The sequence below is a fragment of the Sabethes cyaneus genome, chromosome 1 (assembly GCF_943734655.1).
Source record: "Sabethes cyaneus chromosome 1, idSabCyanKW18_F2, whole genome shotgun sequence".
In the NCBI taxonomy this organism is placed as follows: domain Eukaryota; kingdom Metazoa; phylum Arthropoda; class Insecta; order Diptera; family Culicidae; genus Sabethes; species Sabethes cyaneus.
Window position 1 is genome coordinate 20,813,520 of NC_071353.1, and position 25,677 is coordinate 20,839,196.

The window sequence follows — 25,677 nt, forward strand, 5'->3', positions numbered from 1 at the left end:
TACAAGAACATGTTCCTTGTGTGGCAACCAGTTCGAAATGGGTAGAATGGTACAACAAAAAGGATCTGGTAAAGAAAGAGCAGGAAAAGGCAAAGCTTGAGAGGATTGAACAGAGGAAATTGCAAAAACAAAAGAAAGAAGAAGAAAATCAGAAGCAGCGATTGGCAAGAGAAGAGAAGAGGAATGCTACAGTAAAAAACCAAAAGCAGACAAGAAGTCAAATTAGAAGATGAAAGAAGAGTATCTGATAAATCTTTTCTTTTTCCCAAAATCAACTTTATTTTATCCATCTGAAGAATAAAAAGAGACTTAATCAAAAATTTGGTTTGATTTTCGTTGAGCTATTTTTCTATAATATATTTGAGATGTCACAGATTTGGTCAATACAGCGTTCATGTCCCAGCGTCCTACAGCGTCTTTGAAAATTATAACACACACATACACGCACACACATACACACATACTTACACACAAATGCACACACGAACGGTTTTTATCGAACGAAAACAAATTTTGTCTAACTGGCCCATAATACTGGGAATATTGACGCACAATTCTGACCAGGCTAAAAAATGGCTCATAATACTGGGAATGGAATATGATTATATTTTGTGATTTTTAAAAACAGTGTCGTTTTGGAACAAGATTACCATCAGAACATCAAAGTATGATATATTTATAACCAATTAAGATAAAAATGAACTGTGAATTATTTGAACCTGTGTTTGTACCAATAGTTTTGCAGCATCACCGTGCTTAACTGGCCCATAATACTGGGATGACTGTATCATGAATAGAATTCTATTCAGCTTTATTTTTAAGCAGCTAACCGTACTTTCAAGTTTCAAGTAGGAATGCTAAGCAACTTTCAAACAGAACTAGAAAGTTCGCAAAAAGTTTTTCCCTGTTTTTTCCTTAACTAAACAATTTGTTTTGGTTATTAATGATAAGCTTAGATCGAAAACCTAGATCAGAAGAATAACCTAGATCGTGCACTGATAATCTCAAGAGCAACGCGCCAGCTTGGATTTATAGCCAAAATTGGCCGAAACTCCAGTGATCCGCATTGTCTCAAAGCACTTTATTGTGCTTTAGTCCGACCGATCCTCGAAAACGCATGTATAGTTTGGACTCCACACCAGCTCTATTGGACCCTTCGAATTGAACGAGTCAAGAGAAAGTTTATACGACTGGCTCTACGTAATCTGCCTTGGCGTGACCCAAACAATTTGCCTCCGTATCCTGATCGCTGCCGTTTGCTTGGATTAGATACATTAGAATGTCGACGTAAGGTTCAACAGGCTTTGTTCGTAGCCAAACTGTTAAATGGCGAAATTGACTCACCGAAATTACTGTCGCTTATGAATTTCCGTGCATCTGAAAGGACTTTGAGGCCGTCATCATTGCTGACTAACCCGTTTCACCGTACCGAATTTGGCCGCAACGAACCAGTTACATCGTGTGTCAGAGTTTTTAGCTGTGTTGAGGAGCATTTCCAATTTGGCGAATCACTGAGTAAATTTAAGCGGTTGGTGAGAATAAATTTATCATAGATTGTTAGAGTAAGTTCATTTAGACTAATAAGTCAGATGAAGTGTAAAACAAACAAATAAAGAAACAAATAATGATTGTTTATTAATATTAATTTATTTTCTTAACTTGCCTCGAGTTTCGAACTCGAGTAACTTCGAACTCTTGGTAACCTAGACACATACCACTGCTCCATTGCTGAAATATGGGATCTGCATAAATTTCACTCGATGTACTGATTTCTCATTTACTGTAACATCAAGGACAGCCCCTGGTTTCTTTTTGAACTTGAAAGTCATGATCTGAACTTGAAGTTCAGAAATAGTACACGCAAAACTTCATCCGAACGTGAAAGTTTTGAAATAGTACGCGCGAAACTTCATCCGAACGTGACAGTTCAAAAAAAGTACGCGCGAAACATGGTTCTGGATGGTTCGAAAAAAATACGCGCGAAGCTTTATGTGAACTTGCGTTTGACAGTTCAGCAGCAAGCGGTAATTTTTTCTGCAGCAACATTTTTCGCAACATCCAGGTTAGTAATTATACACAATGCAAACAATATTGACTGACGTAAAATTAATTACAGCTTCATTGATTACAGATATGCCGTTTGCTGTAGTCGAGACGATGAACGCAAGGGGCCGCAATGAGCTTTCGGCGGTGCCAGAAAAATGGATCCGAAGCTCCAAATCCGGAAACATTATGCTGTGGCCCCAGGGGCTTGCGATGGGTGCCATGTTTTTGTTGCCAACATCTCAGCACATCTCGACATAGTTGGCAGCAAATTTACCTGTCAGACGGGCGCTTTTCCTGCAATAGCGCCCTTCGTTAAGTCGGCTGTCAAACACCGTTCGTTAAGATAGGGATAGCACCCCGCTGTGTGGCCCAATTCACAGCGAGTTCAAGATGTGAAAAAATGCTTCGGGATGCCAACATCACCCTCAAAAAAGCATGGCTAAAATATAAATGTACGATCAAGCGGAATGGGATCCGGTCCTACGATGAGGCGATGGGCTTATGTGAGGAACTCTCCGGTGAGTCCTCATAAGATGCTCGGCCAGCCAATGCAAGAAAAAGGTTAACCAGAAACCTGTGAGCTTTCAAAACATGCTGGTTCTGGATAGTGCAGGTCTGCCTCTACCTCCTGTAATTGCAAAGCTGGAACCATCAGTCGCTCCACTACGACCATCCGCCGCACCGTTGCAGCCACAACCCATACCAATTCAACCACCACTCGCTTTACCGCAGGCATAAAACAAACCGTTTCTTTTTATTGTTTTAGAAAAATCCATTTTTTGTTTTAATACCGAAGTATAAATTTCAGTATTCAATCAAAACGCCGTTCCAGTGTCTGCGTCGAAGTTTCGCTTCAATTTCAAACTTTCAAGTCGCATGTTGAACTTTCAAGTCGCATGATGAACTTTCAAGTTGCTTCAAATATTAACGGTACCTTATTAGGAATCAAGTTCGGTTTGGAAATGTAGTATCATGTTGTTCAGCAAGAAAGTCCTGCGGAACTAAATTTGAAACTTCCGAGTTCATTCCTTAAGTGAAATCCGAACTTGTGGTTGCTTGGGCAACCATGTAACAATTGCATCCAGGTAACCAATAAGCATCACCATAAGCAGTAAACCGGCTGGTAAACGGCTGAATAATGCGTACCGTCGGTGCCTTGTGCACGTGTAGGCATAAAATAGACCCTACAGTGGTCCATAGCCTCTTATTCAGCAACTCCTATTCCTACCGCCTCGTGGTACCAGCCGGGATACGAGCAACTTTGGTGGAGATCGGGTAACCAACCCCGGTGGAAGCCAAGGTCGTATGCTGACAGGAAAGGAGGGCTTTTTCGAGCTTCGTTGGCCCTCCGGCGAAACAGGGGGTTGGTGTAGCAGGCTTTGCGAGCCGTGACCACCAAAAACACTAAAGCACGGAACGAAGAACAAATATATTCTTACTGGAACAATCGGAATAGACCCACGCGACGAAAAAGGACTATGGATTGGAAACTCGGGACGTGGAACTGCCGATCTCTCAACTTCCAAGGGAGCATTCGAGTGCTCTCCGACGTATTGAAGAGCCGCAAGTTCGACGTCGTAGCGCTGCAGGAGGTGTGCTGGAAGAGCTCAACGGTACGTACGTTCAGAGATGGACATACCATCTACCAGAGCTGCGGCAACACACACGAGCTGGGTACAGCTTTCATAGTGATGGGCGAGATGCGGAAACGGGTGATTGGGTGGTGATCAGAAGTACCGATGACGACAAGGATGAATTCTACGCGCAGTTGGAGAGTGAATACGACCGCTGCCCAAAACATGATATCAAGATCGTCATCGGGGATTTCAATGCTCAGGTCGGCCAGGAGGAGGAATACAAACCGGTGATTGGAAGGTTCAGTGCACACCAGCGAACCAATGAAATGGGCCTAAGACTTATCGACTTTGCCGCCTCCAAGAATATGGCCGTACGTAGTACCTTTTTCCAGCACAGAACCCACCATAAGTACACCTGGAGGTCACCAAATCGGACAGAATCACAGATCGACCACGTTTTGATCGACAGTCGGCACTTCTCAGACATAATCGACGTCAGATCCTATCGAAGCGCTAACATTGACTCGGACCACTACCTAGTTATGGTTAAGATGCGCCCAAGACTCTCCGTTGTGAACAACATTCGGTACCGACGTCAGCCTCGGTTAGATCTCGCGCGGCTGAAGCAGCCAGACGTCGCTACGCGCATTCACTCGAAGCTGCGCTGCCGGAAGAGGACGAGCTGGACGAAGCCCCTCTCGAGGACTGTTGGAACATTATCAAAACAGCCATCAGCAGTGTAGCGGAGAGCTCCATCGGGCATGTGGCCCGGAATCAGCGGAACGATTGGTTTGACGATGAATGTAGGAGGGTGATGGATGAGGAGAACGCTGCGCGGGCGGCCAAGATGCGCAGTGCCACACGTCAGAACGTGGAAAGACACAAACAGAGAAAAAGCGCACCCTGAAAGAGCAGGAATATGCAGAGTTGGAGCAGCTGCATCGTTCTCAGGAAACGCGAAAGTTCTACCAGAAACTGAACGGATCCCGCAAAGGCTTTGTGCCGCGAGCCGAAATGTGTCGGGATAAGACTGGCAGTATTCTGACGGACGATCGTGAGGTGACGGATAGGTGGAAGCAGCACCTCGACGAACACCTGAATGGCGCCCAGGCGGAAAACCATGGCGGCGGGGAAAGCGATTTCGACGGTGCAGCAAACGGGGAAGAGGTGCCAGCCCCAACGATAGGCGAAGTTAAGGAGGCCATCATGCAGCTAAAGAACAACAAGTCAGCTGGAAAAGATGGCATCGGAGCGGAGCTTATTAAAATGGGACCAGAAAAGCTGGCCGTTTGTCTGCACCGACTAATTGTTAGAATTTGGGATACGGAACAGCTACCGGAGGAGTGGAAAGATGGGGTTATCTGCCCGATCTACAAAAAGGGCGACAAGTTGGACTGTGAGAACTATCGAGCGATCACCGTTCTCAATGCCGCTTATAAAGTGCTGTCCCAAATCATTTTCCGCCGTCTATCACCAATTGCGAATAGATTTGTGGGAACATATCAAGCCGGCTTCGTCGAAGGTCGGTCTACAACGGATCAAATATTTACACTGCGGCAAATCCTCCAAAAGGGCAGTGAATACAGATTTCCCACGCATCATTTATTCGTTGACTTCAAAGCCGCATCGCCATCGACCGGAGAGAGCTATGGAAAATCATGGACGAGAACAGCTTCCCCAAGAAGCCCATCAAACTGATTAAATCTACGATGGATGGTACACAGTGCTGTGTTCGGATTTCGGGTGGATTGTCAAGTTCATTCGAATCACACAGATGGCTTCGTCAAGGTGATGGTATTTCATGCCTGCTGTTCAACATAGCGCTACAAGGTGTTATGAACCGAGCGGATATCAACACGCGGGGCACGATATTCAACAAATCTAGTCAATTCGTCTGCTTTGCCGATGACATGGATATTATCGGCAGAACATCTGTGGCGGTGGCTGAACAGTACACCAGACTAAAGCGCGAAGCAGAAAAGATTGGGTTAAAGGTAAATACGTCTAAAACAAAGTACATGCTGGCCAGCGGAACCGAGGCCGAACGACACCGCTTGGGCAGTAGTATATTGATCGACGGCGATGAGTTTGAGGTAGTCGATGAATTTGTCTACCTTGGCTCACTGGTAACGGCGGACAATGATACCAGACGTGAGATTCGGAGGCGTATTATCAGCGGAAGTCGTGCTTACTATGGGCTCCACAAGCAATTGCGGTCGAGCAGACTAAGTCCCCGTACAAAGTGCACCCTGTACAAGACGCTTATTAGACCGGTTGTTCTCTACGGGCATGAAACATGGACAATGCTCGAGGAAGACCTGCGGGTGCTCGGAGTTTTCGAACGACGAGTGCTAAGAACGATCTTCGGCGGCGTACAGGAGAACGGAGTATGGAGGCGGAGGATGAACCATGAACTCGCACAGCTCTATGGCGAACCCAGTATTCAGAAGGTAGCTAAAGCTGGACGGATGCGATGGGCAGGGCATGTTGCAAGAATGCCGGACAACTACCCTGCAAAGATTGTGTTCGCCTCAAATCCGGTAGGAACAAGACGACCAGGAGCGCAGCGAGCAAGATGGTTAGACCAGGTGGAGCGAGATCTGGCGGAGAGTACTCGGTGTCCGAGAAATTGGAGAGCGGTAGCCCTTAATCGAGTTACATGGAGAAATTTTGTTCAACAGGCTTTGTCTTAGGACGGCAAGCCACCTAAGTAAGTAAGTATAAGCAGTAAACCAGCCGCATATTAGCATGTCTGGCATTTTATACTGCACGTATACTGTTTATTGGCTTTTTAACTGCCTAACTGCATTAAATTGACATCCAAAATTCTATTCAAATTCTTCTAGTCGGTAATCAGCTGCAAATAAGCATTGTCAGCACTATAAGAGGATTAGCAGTAAAGTAGCTGTATATTTTGGTAAAGTAGTTTTTAAGTAGCATTTAAGGTGACTTAAATGCTTATTGGCATGCATTTGAATAGCATTGGTAATGCTTATTGGTTACCAGGGCAGCCATGCTAAGCCCTTTTCGCTTCGATTTTGGTCTTTTGATTACTGCACCTCAACCAAGTATAATCTGAAAAGCTGGTGTATGGGGCATTTGCAGAATTAGTTAATAATCTGCAATATTGTTACACTACATTTATTTATATTAATAAGCTTAGGATGCCAACCAAACGCAAGCAAGCGCAATACCCATCCATTTATCGATGATCAATCGTAACGAACTGAAAAGTGGCATTTTAGAATTGAATAAACATTGCAGAACCGCCACCAAATGGAAAACTTACATACCCACGAAATTTCCGACTGATGCCTCAAACTGATTCGGCCGAGCACATTTAAAATCAGAAATAGTTTCCAAACAAAACGCCCTCCTCCTCCGCCCTCCGTCGACAGAAGTCCTGTCAGTAAGGCTTGTTTGCGCTTTTGCTGTAGCGAACCGAAAACCAGCCGACAGCAGGCACTTAGCAGGCACAAACTGACGCTTTTAGCATCCTTTCTGCTGTGCGGTACGGTTTGTTGGTATTACTATTCGCAGGTGAGCGAATATCGAATTTCCGCCTCCGGTTGGTCGGTTGTTCGTCTGACGCTCGGTTAGGAACGACACGGCACGCCAGCCAGCTGAAACCGGGTTTCGCGGCAGCAAAAGAAAATCAATTTCCGTCCTTGCACGCGAGGCCCGTAAAGTGTCAAAGCACTTGTAAGCGATGTGAAATGGAGCAGCGGGAAAAGGGGTTTGTCGCTGGTCAGCCGACGTGTCAAATCAGTTGTTGAACCACACGTTTGACCTGTGTAATTTCATTCCCTAACCCGGTTGAACGGTGGGGTGGTCGAAGGGTCTGTCTGCCGGAAGATGGAAGGCTTGCGTGGCTTTCGCTAATTAGTTTGGAACCGCTCGGGTGACGTCGGTTATACCGGATTCGACGCTCTAATTCATATGGACAGGTAACTACATACACAGGATAATGACTGCTGCGGCGAAAATCCCGATGTCCGTTGACTGATTGAAGGGTTTCCTGTGAAGGAAGCACTTGTGCCGTTAATTGCTCATCCTACCGGTCGGTGTGCAGTACTTTGTGCCGAATTTGGTGATAAAATCGAGCTTGGATTGCGTCGACGTGGCAGAAAGCATTTCGGAGTTTTCAGCAATCGAACATACTCAGGCTCAAGGTGCAATCACTGCTATACAATTGTTAAGGTCCTTTGTGAACTGCACTCACTCATCTCGAGTGACTGAGAGAACGATTTCGGAATGTTAAATAGATGAAATACGCCGAACGTTGTCGTTCTCGTTACCATTTCGTTCTTATCGGATCGTTATAGTTCGTACAACCCAACCATCATACTGTGTACCTATATTGTTCCGGTGCCAAAATTCGACGAACGTAAGCAGGTCGCATCCGTTCCGGTGTTACCGGTTGGCACCGGTCGGTACTAGACGGGAAGGAAACTTTGGCCCCTTTCAAAGGGCGGAACATTATTTCGGTAAGTGTTCTTATTGTTTCGAGTTTGCCGCTTACGAACAACGATAAGATTCTGTATGTACGCTTCCGGGCCATTGAGTGCACCGGGAGCCAACAACAACGACGGTCGCTACAAGAGGCTAGGACTCCTGCAGCAACCGAGGAAAATTTGTCACGTTGTTGTTGATGGAAAAGTTTCTGCCACTTCTGTGTGGACATTAACAACTGCTGCAGCCTCGAAATTACTGTTATTTGAAGAATGTGATGTAACGTGGTTGAGTTTGAGAAGCATTAAGCGTTGTTTCATAATTTAAATTTATTTTAGGATAGAGCGATACCTCATGGCACCAATAAGCAAATATAGCATTAGGGGAGCAACGATTGATTACGTTAAATTCAAACTACCCGTGAGACTTATCTAATTCAGTTTTCAATATCGCCAAAGGTACCCACATTAATCACCTTTCGGCTAAACATAGGTATAACCGTGGATCACCATAAATTCCACGGCAACGTAACGTGGAACGTTTTGTCAATTACGGCTTCCCTCTACCGGGCTGGCAAGCCCTCCTAACAATATCCCATAAATTTCACCACCATTGGTTAATGTACCGTGAAAGCCGAGATAGGGACAAGCTTGACTTTTAGTTTAATATTTTTTTTTTTATTATTTTCGCTGACTGCTACACGAAACCAAGCGCACCAATTCAGAGCCATTATTTTATCCGACCGCAAATTTCTCCAATCCGTGCGGACTGCACCGATCCGATAGTCGAGCAAATCGTACAAATTGTCGCGGAGATTCTTTACTGCCCACTGTGACTGTGCCGCGTACTTTAACCGGAAAAATGGCCATCCACTGTACGCATCTAACTCCAACCGTGCACGGTCATACGGAAGCGAGCAAAAATTGTTTGAAAATCCAATCAAATGGCTGGGCTCATGATTTAATTCATATTCATTCACATTCCTGTCGGGTCTGGAGTTTGTTTTCCGCAGTATTGAGGGCATAATTTTTGTGATAAACGCACCCATCTGTGCGTGTAAGTGTGTGTATGTGTGTGGGCTGAGTTGGGAAAAGTCCACCAACAATTCCGATCCACTCACGTATGGTTGTGACTATAAGAGATTTTTTTTTGTTTTTGGTCTGGCAGTAAAAATATCAATTAAACCTACTGCGAAAGGGAGCGCGGCTCCCGGTTTTCGTCAGTTAAACGCGCCTTGCAATAACTCCAGCCACCAACCTGGAATGCGTCAATATGTTGGAAATAAATTATTTGTGCCACGCATAATTCCGTGACTGGTGCAGTAATGAATTCGCCGGCTAGTGGCAATGTTATGACAAAGGCCTGTTGGGTTATTGTTTAGTCTGGCGATACGGTAATCCGTGCGGATGAGTTATTCTTTATCGGAAATGGACAAAATTATTGTGCTAGAAATTGTGCGATTTTGAACCGGCTTTTAGCAGGCTGGAAAATAGCCGACTGAAATGACTGAGAGGCATTTCATTTATTTTTTCGTGGCAAGTGCCGTTTTTCTATTGAAGGCTTACCATGAATGCATATCTATCCATTTCAATATTTTTTTCGTGGTAAAAATTGCATTGTTCTGCGGTTCAATGTTAAAATTTGAACCTAAAGGTATTCTACGTGTCATAAATTGTTATAAATTGTAAAGCATACAACGCAATATAAAGCAATACGCAGCAAACTCATATAAATTGAAATACAATTTTTTAAAGCAATGAAGATTTGGGATTGCAATGGAGGTGCATGCTATTTGGCTGTAATAAAACCTGCTGCTTGATTCGGTGATTCAGAATCTTTCTACATTATGAGTGAGACCGTAGGTTCACCTGTAAAAGTAAAACACTATTTCGTATTTTTAAATAATTTCAAAATAAATTTTCCTCCAAAACTTTGCAGAACATACTAAAATAAGCAACATTGCTGAATGTAGTAACTATCTATCTTTTACTGGTTGCGAAATATGATGATACTCATACTGTTCAATAACTTCGCACACGATTTTTTTATTGCTTTCAAATGTTCTACAAAGTTAATATGTATGTGATATTAAGGCGGAACCGAAAGTGGCTAACGTTATTGTGTTAGTGCGACAAACACTGTACTGTACATCTCATGTGTTCGTTAAAAACCTAAACGTTTATTTGAATATTGCATTAGTATTGGTAATATATGTCAAATAGCGGAGCTTGCAAACATAAACAGCTGATCCGCAGCCAACCGCACTGACTACAAACATCCCGAAAAAGGGTTTGTTTTCTTTATCAAGGCATTCCGATTCAATCAAAATTAACAGCAGCAACTGAATAATGCATAGGATCACTAGGATGTTTAATTGATCCGCTTGCATCGGATTGCGTTTTTGATTCCTGCGTTTGCGTTTTGCTTGTTTATTTCACTCTAAGCTCATCGATGCGGCAAAAGTTGAAAGCTATTTAAAAGCTCATTTATGTGATGAAAGTTTGATACTGTGTTGCTGCTTTTTCGGAAATCGCTAGTTCAACGAAATATGTGCGTAACCAAATATCTATTAACTAATTCCAAATTATACATTGGTCCCTTTTATGAACACGTAATGATCGATATGTTCAGTTAAATTTATTTTCCATTAGCAATTATGTTTTGCTGAGCGTTTATTGATACACAGCAGATCGATAAATTGAATTACAAGTTTTAGGACATTATAACAGCGCTGGAAGCACTGATTACGTGGCGAAAGCGTGCTCTGCCAATACAGATGCATTTTTAAGGCGCAAAACAATACATGCTTCGAATGGTAGCCATTTATCCAGCCATCTTTGAGCCACTTTCGGTTTCCCCTTAAGCAAATTTGTTATAGCAAATTAACAGTACAATAATATATTTAAATGGGATTTCTTCCAAATAATTACATCACGCGGAACAACCAAAACTCGGACGGTTGCTTTGAGATCTCTCGGCACACTAACTGTCTTTTCTCTAAGCCGCTTCGTCATGATCATTCGTCGTCCGTCTCTTTCTCCCTTACATCTCGGTCATCCTGAGACAGATCTGGACTCCAGACCGGAACCACTTCATGTAGCTCGCCGCAGTTGTCGTTCGTTTCGGACCCTCACCGCTCACCTTTTCGACGCCATAACGATCGTTTGCCTTCACTGTCACGACTTTGTATGGTCCCAGATACTCCGAAGCATACTTCTTCCCAGAACCGAATTGCGTACGCTTGATGGCCACAACATCTCCAACTTTATACTCCGTCGCTGGTTTCGCTCGAAGATTATACGCATTTCGCTGATCTTCCTGCGCCGTTTCAATAGCAGCTCTCGCCTTTTCCCGAATTTCGCGACGTTGCTCATCAAACTGAGCCATCCTTATCTCCTCAAGCAACTCTCCTAGCCGAATATCACCTTCATGCTGGATTTGAACACCGAAAAGAGCTTCAAATGGTGTTACACTCGTATTCTGATGAAAACTGGCGTTAATCCAACGTTGCATGTTGCCGACATGTTTGTACCATTTGGTTTTATCATCTACACTTAGCTTAGTAAGCATGGCCAATAACACTGTCGTTGACGCTAGCTGTATTAGTGGAGTCTTTTGCTGCCGAATTTGATTCTCTCTTCTCTTTATCACGGTCACTTGCTGTGTTCTTTGATGATCGACTGTTCGAATCGCGCGTTTGGCTCTTCATTTTTTTCATACTGCTTTACGCGCTCTTTCAATTCGGGAATGGTTTTCGCGCCATACAAACAAACCTTGTTCACAGAAATGTCATTCACACCATTCGCTATGTATTCACAGATCGCCTCTTCTTCAATTCGGCCTCGCTTTGCAATATTTTGCATGTAGTAAATATACTGCAAAAACGTTTCGTTCTTTTTCATTCTTTTCCGAAGCAGCTCGTGGATCTAAGCACTCGAAACTTTATCGCCGAACTCTGCTTCCAGAGCGGCTTTCAGCATAGCCCAGTTGTTCAATCCACATGAACTGTTAACTTTGCCGTGCCTTTTAGTAAACGACGGTCGTACACACTTAAAAATTTTTACCGAACACCGTAATTTTTTGACGAAATTAGAACTGCTGAACGTTCGGTGGTCAGTTCGGTAATTCATTTGCTTGACGAACACTCGGCAATGAAAATATTTTTATGAAATGTCAAAACTTGCGGACCGTTCAGTATAAATTAACAAATCTCTCAGCAAAAATCATTGCTGAAAGCCGTAATTATAGTGCTGATACTTCGGTAATGTGTACTGAATTGTCGTCATAAATTAAAAAAATATTTTTATTGAAATCATGTCTTAAAAATAAATACAATTAATTATATAGGATCTATGACGCACAGATATGGTTCTAACTTGGTCTCGAGGTATGGCTCTGCCAGCCGCCGCAAGTTCGAATCTGGACTAAAAGAGGTTGTTCCGAGTTAACCTATCTGTAGCACCAGCCCCGCAATCGTCATCTAGTTCTGCAGCTACCTGCGAAGTCTGCACCGAAGCACTAAGTAGCATTTGCTGCTTTGTTTTATGATGACAAAATTTTGAATGAGAAGGAAAATGAAGATTTACAATTTAAATCAATATTAACTGAATGAGAGATGGAGGGATATATATTTAAAACACAAATTACATAATAAATTGGCATACCTTATATAAAGAAGGTTAAATAACGTAGCGAAGCTCTGCTATGCGCCACTCATATCTTAAGAAGAACTATAATTGTTCATATTTTGAACAATTTCCACACACTTTAAACACACAATTAAGTATTTTCTTGATTGCGCTTCATTTTGACAGCTAATAAATGCTTGATGACAATTTCCGCAATTTTTTCTGATCTCAGCATAGCTTTTGCGGGCTATCCCGTAATAAATACTGATAGTTCGTTAAACAATTGCTGAACTATTGACAGTTACAAAATGGAATCGCTTTGCGAAAAAATACAGCGAAAAATTTTAACGAACTCGCCACCGGTTGATGAAGATCTGTATGTGGTGTACGTACAACTCGTCGCGATCTCTCACTTTCATCTCCGCTCGACATATCTGACTCCGATTCCTTTCCGTTCTTCTTCGGCGTAGACGCGGCAATATTTTCACTAGCCGAATGTAACATCGTTTCTCCCTCGCAATTCTCACTAACACTCAATAATCGTCTGATCAGCTTCTCTTTTTTGCCGGTTGCAGACAAATTTTTCACAGCACAAAACTCGCGGAGCTGCGCGTTTGTCAGCCTCGTTAGTAAATACTTCTCGCACGAACATATCGAAGTATTTTCTCGGTTCACCAACACAAGAAAACTCTCTCGCAAAACGTATCCCCAACGGTAATACGCAACTCAAAAAGATTCTTCTCCAATTTCACTGGGAAGGTTCGCTTTGGTGTGGAGACTATTCGCTGCCTCCAGCACCTCACACAGACTCTGACGCTAGCTTGTGTTAGCGTTTCCGAATTCCGTAAGAAACGACGCCATTTGCAACGATTAGAAATTCTGCACTTTCAACTGGAATCACGCTCAAACGAACTCAAAATATGAGGGAAATCCCGATTGAGCCCCTATGTGATTTTAAGCAAGTTTATTATAGCAAGTTAACAGTACAATAATATATTTAAATGGGATTTCCTTCAAATAATTACATCACGCGGAACAACTAAAACTCGGACCGTTGCTTTGAGATCTCTCGGCACACTAACTGTCTTCTCTCTAAGCTGCTTCGTCATGATTATTCGTCGTTCGTCTCTTTCTCCCTTACATATATCTTAAAATACACATTTTCTCTGAAGACTGTTTGTCGCTAGGATGCATATTTGATGGAGCAGAAAATACAAGAGACTCCACTATTTAGCCTCTAGAAATACCAAACGTCGTCGCGATGAACATTTCAGGGTCGGCAAGCCGCTCCTTAGAGATACGAAGCCATCGACTTCTGAAGCCATAACAACCGTTCCCCCTCCGAAGGAATTATTCTAGCTGTACCTGTCCAGAATTCACCCTAGCGCCAAAGCGGAAGCTGTAACTTATCTAGTAAAGAAACGTTTCCAGTGCGATGGACCATTCAAGGTCATTCTTTTGACCAAAGAGGATGCAGATGCAGACTTCTCTGCTATGAATTTGCTACGAATTCATCTCGTTTAAAATCGTGATGAATATATAACTGCAGGACTCTGCACTGAACACGGAGACTTGGCCGCAAGGTCTTCTCTTTAGAGAGTTCGAGGGCATTGAATTGAGGGCATCTTCAAAAATCCCCTCATCGTCACAAAAAAATGAAAGATTTTGAACGCTTATAGCTTAGCGGCTGCCAAATCGATTTTAAATATTTGTACGCCAATCGATCGAAAAATCTTCTACGCATCCACACCAATAATAAAACCTACTCATTTCAAAGTACGAACTATTGAAAAATTGAAAGTAATGAAGCATTGTCCAGTTGGGAATCCTTGGGTCGTGATTTACTGGAGAAGACGCTATCATAGTTTTAGCAAGATTTTAGAAAAAGAAGTAACAAAATCTCCTCGTCCCAACAGGTCGAAGATTCTTTACGACGCTCTAAACCAATACCAATTTGATATCTGTGCTTGGGAAGTAAGCCAAAACAAGTTGCAAAGTTTCCTCATCTCAGCAGGATTTAACCTCGACTATTTTGATGTCCTTGCTTGGGAAGTACGCCTGACAATTTTTTTACGAACGCGATTAAGCCTAGTCCAATTCGATGTCTGCGTTAGGAAAGTACGCCAGAAAATTTACAAAAGTCCTTTGTCCCAACAGATCGCAAATTCTCTACGGCGACGTAGTATTGGGCGATACCGTATCGATATCCGCAATATCGATACTCGAAGTCCGATATTTCGATATGTTTCATCGAAATTTATGACGTCGATATTATGCTAAATCGATAATTTCTTCCTGATACTGTTTTGATAAAGCGGGATATGCAGCTGAAAAAATATAGGCTCAAACTAGGCCTGGAAATGCCCAAAGAAGCAATATTATAAGGATTTTTTCGCGCGCTGTTTTCTATTCAGGCATCTACTGAGCTTAATTCTCAAATTTACTTCACTGGAATTGACTCTTATGCAAAACCTTGAACAATGTCACTTACATGTTTAACGCTTATTGAACAGTAAGTGCATACACACTTAGGAATTTTAGCCGGAATTCGGTTTTGTTTTGCCGAAATCTCAACAGCCGAGCACTCGGCAAGGAGCTCGGTGGAAATAAGGTTTGACGAGCTCTCGGCGAACGGATTTTGACGAGCTCTCGGCAAAAGGACTGACAATTACCGAAATTCTCGGCATGAACGAAAATCAGTTATGCCGAAAGTCAGTATACTGAAACGCTGAGCACAGCATTTCATTTCGACGGCAGTCGGTAAAAAAATCTACCGAAGTTTTCCTTTTTTTTAAGGTTTAACCCTTTATAAGGCAGTGGCAACTATATTGCCACCAAAAATATTTATTTTGCTTCTATAATTATACTGATGTTATCATAGACTCAAAACAAATATTTTTCGTTGGTAACAATATAATTGCCATTGCCTTATAAAGGGTTAAACAAAATAAATTTCAATATTCTGCCATTCACTTATCAAGATGTGAATTGAATTGAATGCCAATGAAGTTTGAAACATTCTTATATGTAAATGGATGGCAGCATAATGGAATTTCCAGCGTTACTTTCTAGTTCCTAATGTGGATTTTTGTATTTGCAATAAACATGTTAGAAAATAAGATTAGAGCAAGATTTAGAGCTTTATTTTACAAGAAAATTCAGAAGTTTGAATAGCTATTTGAATTATTTTCGGGAGATTCATAAGGTTTCATTTTTCATACAACAGACCTATATTACTGTATTTAGTTGTTGGTTTATTTTGTTGAACTTATTTTTGAAGAGCGCCGTTACTTTTCTACCAGAAACATAAATTTAACAGAATTTAATTTATTTAATCAGTAGGTATTTGTTTTAAATTGCCAGGCTCCGACATAGCGTGAAGGCAAATAGTGAATAAGAAGCAGAATTTTTCAATTCAATGTTTTACTACATTTTTGCTTTGTTCTATTTACAGATGGTAGTTAAAATGGTAATAAAAGGAACATTAGTTCTTATTTTCATTTAGAGAGCATCATCAAAAACTTATTCGCAGTTGTGCTAAATAGCATTATTTTTAGCATTGCCGCACTAAAAAATGAAAAAAACAGTTTGTCGGATGGCAATGGCTGTGTGTTAAAGACTGTAAAGCCTTTACATAGCAAAATAAAAGTATGCTTCAAATCTTGCCCAGTGCTGATAACGACGTCTTTCCAGATCAGGTAACAATCACCAGATTTAAAGTTTTCTGCAGCTACAAAAATTTGCGGGTTCTCGCATACTGGAAATGCTGCCTCAGGCTATAATAGAATAGAAGGTTTCAGAATTTTGAAATATATAATATATATATATAGTATGTGCGTATTTCTTACATCAATCCAATCGATAATTTTATGTAATGGATTCGTCTTTTGTGAATTGTCACGAGATTGTCTTGCGCCTCTGGTAGGGTTTTTGACCCTAATAATGGCCAAACTTCGTAGAAATGGATCAGAAATGTGAAGAAACATTTCATCAAAGCAAGCTATCACTTTTGGCTGCAGATTATTCCAGGTAATGTCAAAATTATCTGCTTTTGGTTTCAGCATCGCAAAGTCTTCTGCAAGCTGAAAATAAATACTAAAGTTATTGAAATGTTAAAGTTCACGAGTAGTTATTACTACTGTTACCAGTTCTCCATTAAAAGCTGAAGCAACTGGGAAATCTTTCAAAAATTCCGAAAATGTTCCGGCAGTTCGCTGCTCATTGCGGTATGCAATGGTTGCTTTCCATACGGCAACTAAACGCTCCTTCGATTGATCATTAGGTATAGAATATTGCAACTCAGTAAGCTAATAAAAACATTGACAATTAAACATATATTTATATTGTACAGCTTATATGTTTACCATATCCTCAGCTGACGGTGTCTCGTCCAAAATTTGCACAGGTTCTAGATTTGATACATTCAATGGTTTATTTCCCGATTCGCGCACAAAAAGTCTTTTTTCCGTCTTCTTACTCAAAAATTCCATTCTGTAGTGTAGTTTTCCAGCATGTTTGCCAATACCACGTCCGTGTTTGTGGAACCACAGAGACTGCAAGCATGTAAATTCATATTCAGATAACGATCAAATAAAAACGGAAAAAAAGACTTGTAACACTAAAGCGTGAGACTGGTTTAAGTTTATAGAATGCAAGAAATGCATTTTTTAAGCACGCAATCACTACTCGCATTTGCCCGTATTGCCAAGGGGTTTCCAACAGCAGTGATTCCTTGCCTTCCTTGCGCACCTTTGAAAAAGTTAACTCTGATTGCTCTCGATTACCATTAATTTTTGATAATCAATCTCTTGATAGTTACTAAAAATTAATCATGATTACTCAATATTATGATTGATTACTATGCTAATTATCATTGATTACCTAATTAATTTGTGAAAGATTACAGAAGTAAACTCGGATTACTGCGCACCTATACGCCGTACTGGAAACCCCTTGCATATTGCGCTCAAACTCAAACTGACGTTCCGTTCCGCCGCGGTGTCGAACTGATTCGATCTTCAAGCTGACACCAGTGCGAAAACAAAAGCAACATAACATAACATATGTCGAATCTGTCAGATAGGAGCAAATGAACACAAAAAGTTCATCCAGTTCCAATCCGGATTGAATAAACAAATTCGATAATAAACACTAAACATCTTAAAATTCTATGTCGGTTGTCGGTCGCGAGTTGATTCAAGTTGTTCGCCAAATTTACGTATACTTCGTGTAATAACGAATGACGAACACGAAACGGAAGCAGGTTGCAAAGTGGTGGAGTCAGTGTTAAGGATATAAAGTGCTTATCTCCGCTAACAACTTGACCACTGTAATACCTGTGCGTTATCTGATGCAGCAGAAGACAGAGATGGATAAGTCTCAACAAGTGATTTAGCCAGCAAGTCGTTATGTGTTGTTGATGCTCTCCTAAAACGAAACAAGTTTTTTGTTAATATTTACATTTAACGAATCGAATGTAAAAGCTTACCCTCCGCTTACGACGAAAAGACAGTCACAAAGGTGTGTAATTTTTGTTAAAAGCTTATCGGTGATTTCCGTGTTGTGTTTTAATTTTTCCATTATTGCGATACCTTCTACAGTCAGGCCAAAGATTTTGTTTACATTTATATTCTGAAATATATGAAGAAACAGTTACCTCGTAAGTTAAATCTAACAAATGATTCAAGAGTTAACAAAGTTATTGAAACTACATGCTTACTTTGTCCATTACTATCGATTTATATAATTTATGTTTGTCAACAGGTAAGATTGCTGTGAAGCTAGCAGGTTGCTGTGTTACATGATCAGTTTCTGATTCGTCGGCGTTTATATAAATTTCTTCGATTACTTCTTCTTTATAAAGGCCATTTTGATATTTTTCCTTGATGCTGCATATAGCTTTTACTTGGGCGGTTTTTAATTGCAGTCTAATGAAATCGTTGTTATCAAGTGACAAAAAAGTTTCGATGTCGTTTATCTCGTCCTGACCTGAAAATACCAATATATTGTAACTTTTGAAAGCGTTCTAGCAGTAAATGGTTTACTCTCAATAATCCTGATGGTAGCATCGTCTTGAAATATATTTGGAATTTGAACCAATTGGTGTCCAGAATGAAAAAGTTGTGTGGTGATAAATATTGTCCAAATCGAAGAATTGTACTTCTGATGTGACGTTAACATCGAATGCTTGTAAATAATTGTCATATGTTTGAGTGTCACAAATTGTAAGTAACAAGCATACACGATTTTCAAGAATAATTATTTCCTTTATAATTCCGAAGCAAGGATATAGTTCATTTCGGAAGTTTTTTATGCCCACAATCGGTGTATATACATATAGATCACTGACAAAGGTCATGCTTAAACATTCTTGGCTGCGAACGAGTTTACCGTTGTTATAAACCACTTTATCACAGAAAGGATTGTCCAAAATATCTATAAATGCCGAAAACGATTGCCTATTCGCGAGACTTTTGCAAATACTTTTGAAATTTCGGCAAGTAGAAGCCTGATCTTTTAATGGTTTGTTTTTTTGTTCAAATACTAAACAATTAAATTGCTTCATACTGCCGCTTCTTTTGATGCACTCGACATAATGGTCCAGGTGGTGAAGTTTATTTATTCTCTGGTCAAATCTCTGATAGAAAATATTTTTAAAAAGCTTAATATGCTCTTCTAAACAGGCAAGCATATGATCTGATATAATAGACGAGTTCAAAATCCTTGTAATATTTATGAGATGACCAATTAAAAACCCGAATTAATCCACCTAGCGGCGTGACCTAGCCTTTCTACTGCCACAATAATCATTATTTAATTTCTCAGGAACTTAATTGTAGATGTATAGATGTTATATTGAACTATATTTTTAAATATTCGTTCCGTATTCCTCAAAATCCTTATTTGCCAGTAAAATTCACAACGTATTGTGTAGAATTATATTTTATTTCCTTGGGTGCGTAAATACATGTAAGCGTCATTTATGTTACTTGATGAACACCTTATTTAGTTTTATAATATTTATAGAAAAATAATGTAAACACAAAAGATAATTTTTACAGACTTGAATGAATATGTATAGAAAATTAGAAATTAACCCTCTAACGGGTCTACAGACAGCCTTAACTATCGGGCTTCAGAGCCACATACGAAACTTGTTTTGAATTGACAATATGAAGTATTTGTTCATAGCAGATTTTTTGATATTTTGATATTGATACCATGCATTCAAAAGTTAGCATCTTTGAAAAACAAGAGTTCAGAAAAATTATTATTATATTTCGCTTTTGAAGAAAAAGGATATCTACAACAAAATGATTGATCTCAAAATTTTACTATTGGTTTGCTTGGCTTCAATTTTGCAATATATCTGAATTAAAAAAAATTACTGAATAGAGCATTAGATATGAAAACGAGAAATGGAACTATTTCTTAGCTAGCACTCCTTCAGATAATTATTTTTGCATGAAAATCAAAACTTAAGCTTCTTTTGAATGTACTTTCATGAAAAGATAGTCATTAGCTTGATCGCATCGTTTTTACAATGTTAGAGGGTTAGGAAAACAAGATGAGGTCGAAAAATAGTGCCAAAGCTGCGCCATAAACATGCTTGAGAATGGGAAATACGATCGATATGATTCCCAGTGCTTGTCTTTTTTTGATTTATTTATTAAAACATGACATCTGTCCTTTAAAATATCACTAACGAAAACAAATCTTACAAAATGTCTACCGTGCAACGTTTACTTCCTATTTTTCATATAACATTTCTAAGCTCTAGTATCTATTGATTGAAAAGAGCATCTATTGATGCGCAGAATTTGTTTGAAATTTGTATAAATTTATTTGGAAAAATCAACTCACTAGTATTTTTGATTCTATACACCACTATACCTACATGTTTAAATAAACTGCTCTTCTTCGCTTTTTGCTTTTCTTATACAATTGTGAGTAACAGCAAGTGAAGAAAATGACAATTGAAATCTGAAATCAAAGAAAAGAAAAAACTTTTCGATTGAATCCCACTATTTAATATTTATTTGCAACAGATACGTAGTTCGCCTACGACGTGCAGGCTTCATCAGTGTCTTATTTCAAAGCGTATACGTATCTGTCGCGAATAAATATTAAATAGTGGAATTTAGTCGGTAAAAGTTTTTTCTTTTCTTTAATTTCAGAGTTCGTATTCCACTAAGAGGCTTCATAAACTTCAGACAATTGACATGTTTCTCACTTTTCTTGAATTTCATTGCAAATTTTAAAATTTCAAATTGTCATCACATACATACATACATACATACACACATACATACATACATACATGCATACATACATACATACATACATACATACATACATACATATATACATACATACATCACACACATCTCATACATTGAATACAATCAACATTTGATTGATATGTTTTGATATCACACGTTTTAACGGTTTAATATACGGTGCTTAAGTGTTAAAGTTTGAATAACTTTTGAATGAACCGTCCGATTTTAAATAACTTGGTTTCGTTTGATAGATCTCAGCAGTAATTTTCAAATAATCATAAAATGTGTGATGTTTTTCATTAAATTAATGCTTATATGTTACATAAATATGTTTTAAATACTATTTTTTCACATTTCTTTATGTAACTTTCAAACTACAAGTCCAATCGTCATGAAATTTGGAAGTTAAGGGTTTTCAAGGCTCCTCTTTCATATGCAATCAATTTTGTTCAAATCGGTTAAGGGATCTATGAGATAATGAAGTCCCATATTTTTCGTATTTTTATACATAACTTTTGAACTAAAAGTCCGATCAGTATGAAATTCGCGACCAATAGCGACCAATGGGACACCTAGACCTTTCATTTGACACTAAGAACATTAAAATCGGTCCAGCCATCTCCGAGAAAAGTGAGTGAGATTAAAAGCGTCACATACACACACACACACATACACACACACACACACACACACACACACACACACACACACACACACACACACACACACACACACACACACACACACACACACACACACATACATACACACACACAGAAAATGCTCAGTTTTCGAAACTGAGTCGAATGGTATATAACATTCGGCCCGCAGGACCTTCTTTCCATTTCCGGTTTTCCAAGTGATTTCTATACCTTTATACTATATATTTATATAGTAGAAAGGCAAAACATTAAATCTTCATTTGGTGGAATTTTATGGCAGAACAAAAATGGAAATGCCCGTAAAAAGCAGGTATTCTGAGAGGCCGTTTGTTTAAGCTTATTTGCTTTTGGTTTCATAAGCATAGCTTCAGTTATATTAGAGCACGGACGATTTTTTTTGTCCACATAACCATACTTGAATGTATGTATTCTTTGGTTAATATAGCTTATATCTAAACCTAGCTGCTTTTGCTTATAATAGTGACCCAAAACTAGCTGTATTGTTATTACACCTTCTGCAAGATCGTGCATCGTGGTATTACACCTTCTGCAAGATCGTGCATGCTATCTAAAGCAAAATTTTGTGTTACGTGAAAGTTTTGCAGCTGATTCAAGATACATCCGCCTTCTCGCAATCCGCATTCTGATGTTCTAATATCTCCGGTTCTCAGTAATTCAAGGTTTGTCTCATACCATTCTACATTTCGGAGATCAAACTTTTGGAACGGGTTTGTTCGAAATACACTTCTTGGTATTGTACACAATCTGCAAAAAAGTGCGGCTTGCGGTCCTAACAAACCAAACACTTCTTGTGCGGCCAGTGTGTCCCCGCAAAACATAGTGACAGTAGCACGCAATATGTATTCCTCGTTTCCATACTGCACGGTTACACCCTTTTCTAATTTTTTTAGGTCCATGACCAAAGGCTGTAAAATCTTATTATAGCCAAATTTCTTTGCGTCTGATGTATGGCAAAATATAATCGGAAAAATAGTGCGGGGAGAGCTATTCCACTTTTCCGGTATATTCTGTATTTTAAAATTCACTGCAGAAATTTTGTTTATTCCTGCACGAGAGCTCAGGGGATTACCAACTTCAACATCGTCCTGATAAATACTTAGGCGGATGGCGTCGGGAAATGTTTTAAAATACTCACTATTTTGAAAAGTCGTGCCAGACCGAAAAGAAGAATATTCCTTAACGCCTGGTGTTTCTTGTAGATATGCTTTTTCATTATGAATAAGTTTTCGTGTTGCTTCATTTCGAAGGACAAATTTTAGTGTTTCAATTATAGGAAGATACATATATGTTTCGTTAACTGCCACTGTCGTGGGTATTCCGTTTACATGCCGGATATCCCTACGGGTTGCAAGCATCATTTCCCTAGGCTGTGGTATTTCTACAACTAGTTGTTTTAAAAAACGAGACTGTTTCTGACGCGTACAAATATCTTTAAACAAATTGGACATAGGCATATCCAGAGCACTTAGAAAGTTGAATGCTTCTTCTGTTGTTTCATCGACATTATTTGATTTCAGAAAAGTTTTAACCTTGTTTTGGAAAAACTCTGATATTAATTTCACAACCATTTCACATAAGTGAATTAGTTCGGTTATTTTAGTTTGTGGAAGAGATACGTCTTTCGCCAAACGACAGATTGCTATTGATATTGAATATTTTATCTGATCTATAGTAGGACCACAATCTAAATCATTCTCTCCAGAACTAATGTTTGGCTCAGGTCTTTGTCTGTTGAAATCAGATGAATGAGCATACTCTTCCGGGAACTCATATAGGTCACTTGGCGGAGAAACATCAGTTTCTAATTCTTTCGGAATTACTTTTTTCATTACATACGCTGGGTTCGGATGCACTAGCTGGATATGTCTCTTCAGTGACGCAAAATGATTACAACGTGCTTTACATTTGCGAACCATACAATCGTAAAATACAAGGTTCTGAGTAAAGTGGTTCTATTTGATATGGATTTTTATATGTTCCTGCAGCTCATCAACGTACCCCTGTACTTGTTGGTGGCAATGAAAGCACTCTAGCATATTGTTATTTACCTTGGAAAACATCATTTCAATCATTTATATACTAACGCAATATTTCTACTATCCTTACGTCCACTTCAGCGAGGGCATCATTGATCTCTTCCATATCCGCTTCTGGGTTTCCTCCTTTAAATTCAAAATGAGTTCCACTTGCACGTTGTAAATTTTACTGCAGCGTTTCTCCACACACCTCAAATCAAAATGGCTGTTTAGACTACTAGCCGAAAAATCGGCAACGAATATATAATCTAACTGGATTTCGGCAAAACCAGTGCCGAGTTCGGTATATCGCAATTTAAAAGATATACACGGCAAACTAAAATGCCGAAATTTCTGCAATAATTATACTTGACGAAAATTTCGGCAAACGTATATGACGAATGTACGCAGTTCTAGTTTTTCGCCGAATTTTTCGGTAAAATACAAAATAACCGTGCAAATTCGGCATTTCATTTTGCCGAATGCAAATTTAGATTTTAAGTGTGTACGATACGCGATTTTCAGCAGTTCAGAACTGACCAGAGAGCACAGAGAGTAGTATTGGGTGTTGACGGCATTAACAATGAGTTTGGTCGGGTTTCGACGAGCGCAGAATGAGTTGAGCTAGATCCTGAGGAGGAGAAAGTGGCAGAGGTGGGACAGAGATCGAGAAGAGCTAGACCCGGAAAGCAGCAACTCCCGGCGGAACTCTGAAGGAATGGCCAAGAACCGCCAGCAACGACACATCACTGGATGGTTTCAGTGGTTTGGGAGAGGGCTTTGGATGGATTGTGGATTGAGGGTGTGGTTTGTCCCATCTACAAAAAGGGCGATCGAATAGATTGCTGTAATTACCGCAGCATAACGTTGGTCAAAGTCATCAACAGGCTGCTCTCCCAGATTTTGTTGCGTCGTCTATCCCCGGTGGCAGGAGAGTTCGTAAGGTGGGCTTTATGGAGGCCCGTACTACTACGGATCAAATTTTTACTCTTCGGCAGGTCATGCAGATGTGTCGGGAGTACAACCCATCATATTTTTGTAGATTCCGGGGCAGCATACGATTCAGTCGGACGCGAACAGCTCTGGCAGGTGGTGCGGTTTTCCGTACAAAGCGACGTGACTGAAATAGAGCTGCACTGGAGCGAGTGATGTGTTGCGTGCGTGTTTTGGGGGCACTCTCTTTGCTCAACATGTTTTTTATTGAAAATGTTTTTGAAGTGAAAATTTTCACTCCATTTGAAAGCCCTGTTCTTCTTTACAGAACCGGGCCATTTGTTAATTGTTTCATGGCAAATTTATGAAATATCACATGCTATCGATCTCAAGGTTTACTCAAAATTCAACTATTTTTGAAACTGTTAGGCCCCTTGGCGAACGAAGGGTCCACTATTTCGAGGTATTAAAAGTGTAATTCTTATTTTTTAACCATTGTCAACCAATTAAGTGCAAAAGTTCCAACTTTTGAAGACCTACTGACACGAGTGTCCCCGTTTCAGCGAGAATTACTCAGGTGCGTTCTTTGCTTCAACTTTGTTTAATGTTCAAATGATAAGATCGATCGAAGGGTAGGGATAATTGAAAGCGATGTTTTACACTTTTCCGAAATTGTTTACTTTCAGGACATCGAATTCGTCTAAGTTCAATGCTTAAATAATAACATCGATCAACGATCGAGGGTTTCGAATTTTTACAAAATTGTTTACCTTCAGGACTTCAATTTGGTCGAGATTTACTGGTAATGAATAATTTCTGTCCTGTTGGAAAGCAAGGGTGCGGTTGCTTTTTTTAGAATCAAAGTATACGGAACCACTGGCGTATATGATTGTCGTACCGGGTCTGGGAAGCAAAAGAGTGCTTCCATGTGATTGGCTGATTCATTCGTTCTTGACATGCCTAATGTTTATGCTTTTTTCAAAAGTGATTTGACAAATTATTGTTATATTTGCTATATTTATCAATTTTTAGAAAAATTTCTGATCGATTGATGCAAATCT